The following is a 5,414-nucleotide window of genomic DNA, read 5'->3' on the forward strand; positions in this document are numbered from 1 at the left end:
GTAAGCTACGATAATATCTTTTTCATTATTATGTGTAAAAACCCTGAACTATAATTGAACCTGCTACAATTCAGTGACAGCAAAGCCGTCTGATTATGACTCTACAGAAATCCAAAATACAATAAAAGTACAAATTGGCAGTACAAACTTCATTATACAAAAAATGCTCAAATAAAGGTACAGGCTTGGTGTTCAGTGATTTCATATACTCTACTGATGTTATTATAAAACTTGACATTATATATAACATGACAAATGGTTAAAGGAGGACACAACACAAGATGTGTTGCATTAAATTCAAATTAGAGGAATGGGAGACCAATCATACAAAGTATACTGTATAAGCATCATCACCAGCTGGGTTTTTGGTTGTTTTTTTTGGACTACTTTACTACTTAAGCCCTCACTGCCTTTCTTTTTTAGTTTCTTGTTGCTTTTTGTTTGATTGCAAGCTAAAGCTAGCATTGGCTTGCTAGCTTGGTTAGCTAGCAAAATGTGTCCTTAAACCTGCATCCTATCTGAAGGCCACCAGATGGCAACAACTGCTGTTTCAAGCAGCTGACTTCAGTTCATGTAGAAGACTCCTCCTTTGATCTCTGTTAACTTCTTGATGAGTTCATGGTCTCGGTCATTCGATTTGATTCTCATTAAGTAAAAAATAATATTTTACCATATTATGTGTCAAAAAGAAGGATAACCTAATATGTGTTAATTTGCTAACTACTTGTGATTGGCAAGACTGACAAGCAAGTGGTTTCACATCTTTTTTTTTCTTCTTCTTTTTTTCTTTAAGACCAAGATGTTGATGGCAGAAATGCAAATCTCAAAGCCTCAAAATGGCTCTGCACAAACTCAAACTATTGGCTGACATCACACTAGCTGTTAGGTATTTTGATACCATAGTAGCATTTACAGGATATTGTTTTATACAGGAAAACTGTTACTCAATAAGGCCCAACTACTAGTTGTTTTTCTCTTTCTCTGTGACCCAAGAATTAATGTGTAGGACTCACAAGCTGGTACCCCAAGGTCGAAAACACCACAGAGATGAGACCACTTCCTTACTCCCATCCTCCCTTTTTCTTTATCTCCTGGAAAAGGCTCGTTAAAGGCTAGGTGGTTCGTTTCAGAATTCACTAATGAAAGAACTCTGTATTTTATGTCTAGGAGTGTATTTTGCTGGGATGATCATAAATTATAGCTGAACTGATAAACTACACAAGGGATACTTTGCTCAGAAGGCAGGAAGACGTTTCCTTATTTGGTCTGTACCGGTTTGAACTGGGAAAGCTGACACACGAACCTTTTTTTCATCTATATAAACTGCTGTGTATCAAATAAACCTTTGAGTTGATTTGGGAAGGCAACCTGAAGCAGTCTGTGTTTCCTTGTTCTCCCAAGCTGCTCCCGGCGCTGTAACTAACCCAGCTGAACGGCATACCTGAGTGTTACTTTAAATAATTAGGAATCTTAGAAGGAAAGGACAAAACTCTGCTTATCGCTCACGCCACGGAGGAAACCCGGGACGGCAATTTCCTTCAATTTTGGTGTCAGAAGTGGGATCCCTGACAGAAGGTAAATATGCGTCTTTCATATTTATATAAAGACCTATTATACCTCTCTCAGTGATTGATCCATAAAGAAACGGGATATGCTGACGAAGTTTCACTTAGTGATCCAGAGAGATACACTGACGACTTCCTCAGTCCCCGAATAAAGTAAATTAACCCTTGTGTGGTGTTGGTGGACACAGGAAGTTGCCTGTTGTCTTGAATATTTTAATTTTGTTTAAAAAAATAATAATAATTAATTGTTTAATTAAACGTACGTTAAAAAGTGAGAAGTTGCTCACTTAGAAAAGTGACACAGAAAGTTGCCTGTTGTCTTAAATACTTCTCGTTAAGTGAGAAGTTGCTCACCAAAGAGTGACACAGGGAGTTGCCTGTTATCTTGAAACGTACGTTAAGAAGTGAGAAGTTGCTCACTCACAGAAAGCTAGTAAATAATTAAATTTAATTTTGTTAAAAAAAAAAAAAACGAAAGAAAACTGAAAACGGGTCTCACAGACCCGATTACCATACAAGGGTTAAAAGCAGTAAATTAAAAGCAGAAAGACACAGGGAGTTGCCTGTTGTTTTGCGAGAAGTTGCTCGCTAAGTGAGAGTTGCTCACACAAACAAAAAATTGCTAGCAATAAATTTAAAGTGACCTCAGCTGTGCCGCAGCGAAAATACTAACATAAATCCTCCTAGCGTGTAAACCCCTCTGGAAATCACTGAACATGAGTCAGAATTATTCAAAGACCACAGACAGGTCCGATAAAAAATCTAAAGTACCTGTAAAACCAAAAATTAATAAAATACAAAATAAAGTCTCAAATAACGGCTCAGTATAACTCCCATTTCCGGTTACGTGTAACCTACGTCCGCGAATCGGTGAAGACGTCCATGATCACGTATCCAGAACATGCGGGAGTGCTTATGTGACTGACTTTGTTTACAACTTAAGAAGTTCAATGCATTCTAATTTCTTTTCGGAGCCTTATCCCGAACGATTATCGCCAGAAAACAGGTCAGTAGAAATGTTGAATATCATTTGTGATAAGAAAAGTAGTCTGCTTAAAAAGTCCTGTAGAAAATATATGATAGAATGCCGCGACGTGATGCATCAAATGTTACCGCTATGGAAAAAGGGACCGGAACCAGGTGTAGATACTTTTACATCAAATAAAACTAGTGCAGGCTCTGGCATAGAAAATAAACCTACCGCAGGAAAAGCTAGTCTTGCATGTTCAGCCGTTCAGCCTACAGCCCCACACCCTTACGATGAGACCGAATTAATAGTCGCTGTAGCAGCTGCACGTAAACAATGTCAGCCTTAGCAGACGTGACAGCCAAGGCTGCAGCTGCATCACAGCTCCCACCTCCGCAGGAAGTATTATCTGTGCCCCTACAGCTGCCACTTGTTACACTCCCAGACTATTTAGAAACAAATGTTGATTTAAAATTCATACAAGAGCAAGCCTCTGCATAGAATAATGACTGTACCTTAGAAGACAGAGATGGCCTATACAAAAATCTTAAGGGTTTGATTGCCCTCTCATATTCCCTGATGCCAGTCCTTGCCCGACATTTTCACTGTGTGAGTCATGTCGGACAAAGAGGGGTAATAGGGGCAATAAAATTAAGATTTGTAATTGAGAAAACATCACATGCAGTAAAAAGCATATTAGCAACCTGTCTAACATGTGCACGAACTAATGTAGGAAAATCAAAAGCAAAACATCAGCATTTACCACAACCAGATTTTCCATTTCATACATTACAAATTGATTTTACACATATGCCAGCGCAAGGAAGCATCAAGTACTTACTGGTAATAGTGGATCAATTTAGTAAATGAGTAGAAGCTTATCCAACCTCAAAAGAAACTGCAGAAGTAGTCTATCAAAAGTTGAGCAATGAAATAATACCCAGATTCGGAATACCTCACCAGATTAACAGTGATAGAGGATCTTCATTCACATTAGAAGTAATTCAAAAGTGTGCTAAAACTTTAATGACCTGGGTCAAATTACTTCCTCAAGTCCTCTGTGAGATTGGAATGACTCAATCTGCAGTAACCAAATTATCTCCATTTGAAATAAGATTATTTCCAACACCATGGTCAGCTTCCAGAGGGGCACCGCTAGTAGAAGGTGATGTATATTGCATTGTCCACTGATGTTCACAACCTGGTAGAAAAACTGAATAATAACTATCAGAAAGTTTGTCTCTCTCAGCTTTTCCCCTCCACAGTTCCACCAGTGGAGACAAGGAGATGCATGTTGGAGAAGCCACTAAAACCAAGGACTCTCTGGGAGGCCGCGCGTGTTCCAGCCCCCAGACTGTACTGGCAGTGACGAAGAACCAGCATCCTCACAGACGGACAACCTCAGTGGATTCATGCCAGCAGGGTTAAGACCAGCCCAATCGGACCATCTCAGGCGTCGGATCAAGCAGACGACATCTCAGGCGAGCCAGCGCCCGGAACTAGAGCAAATAAACACACACGGGTAGATGACATCTCAGGCGAGCCAGCGCCCGGATCCAAAAGTTACATACACACACGCAATCACTGATTAACACACAACGTCTGAAAGAACAACAACAAGGTACTCAAACATCCAGCAGGAACAGAAAGCCAAAAGTACCACATGATGTCTAACCTGATAAAGCCAGACTCATTTCATCCTGATAATGGAGAAAATGAAATGCCCATTGTCATCATACGACGCTTATTCTGTGTCTCTCGAACCTGGGACCAGGCCAGGAGACAACTGAAGAACTGTTTTTCTTATATACTTTCTTATATATTTAGGTTATTTATCATATCTATCGCATTAACCTTAGGATTTCTCTTTGCTATTTTGTATTGTAAACTGCAACCCTGTTCACATTTCTACAGGCCACATTTTCAATGATAACCCGTATAGCTACTAGTACAGCTACTTCAATGTATTTGCAATTAGCACAAATTGATCCTGAGGATGTGCCAGATGTTACCAATGATGTTCCTGATGTGTATATTGAACATTAGGTTGTGAACTATTACATTTTATGATTTGCTTTTTATATTATGTTATTACATTTGTGATTTTTCCTTTCTATTTGAGTTATTATTTTTAAAAATAATAAAAGAGGGGAACTGTTAGGTATTTTGATACCATAGTAGCATTTACAGGATATTGTTTTATACAGGAAAACTGTTACTCAATAAGGCCCAACTACTAGTTGTTTTTCTCTTTCTCTGTGACCCAAGAATTAATGTGTAGGACTCACAAGCTGGTACCCCAAGGTCGAAAACACCACAGAGATGAGACCACTTCCTTACTCCCATCCTCCCTTTTTCTTTATCTCCTGGAAAAGGCTCGTTAAAGGCTAGGTGGTTCGTTTCAGAATTCACTAATGAAAGAACTCTGTATTTTATGTCTAGGAGTGTATTTTGCTGGGATGATCATAAATTATAGCTGAACTGATAAACTACACAAGGGATACTTTGCTCAGAAGGCAGGAAGACGTTTCCTTATTTGGTCTGTACCGGTTTGAACTGGGAAAGCTGACACACGAACCTTTTTTTCATCTATATAAACTGCTGTGTATCAAATAAACCTTTGAGTTGATTTGGGAAGGCAACCTGAAGCAGTCTGTGTTTCCTTGTTCTCCCAAGCTGCTCCCGGCGCTGTAACTAACCCAGCTGAACGGCATACCTGAGTGTTACTTTAAATAATTAGGAATCTTAGAAGGAAAGGACAAAACTCTGCTTATCGCTCACGCCACGGAGGAAACCCGGGACGGCAATTTCCTTCACTAGCTATGAAGGTCTTTCATACTTGCCAATCTTGAGACCTCAGAATTAGGGAGACAGGCTGTTGA

The 5,414-nt window shown here is 39.4% G+C and overlaps 1 long non-coding RNA gene across 1 annotated transcript; it reads left to right on the forward strand.

Moving 5' to 3' along the window:
• Positions 1–884: 884 nt before the first annotated feature.
• On the forward strand, positions 885–5,174 carry LOC146561999 (uncharacterized). Its single transcript, XR_014894597.1, has 2 exons — positions 885–2,571; positions 3,782–5,174. It is a non-coding gene; the product is annotated as an uncharacterized LOC146561999 (long non-coding RNA).
• Positions 5,175–5,414: the final 240 nt, after the last annotated feature.

Source organism: Mchenga conophoros, linkage group LG12, assembly GCF_057382185.1.
Source record: "Mchenga conophoros isolate Kocher_MC1m ecotype Shallow Benthic linkage group LG12, M_conophoros_male_GT1.1, whole genome shotgun sequence".
NCBI lineage: Eukaryota > Metazoa > Chordata > Actinopteri > Cichliformes > Cichlidae > Mchenga > Mchenga conophoros.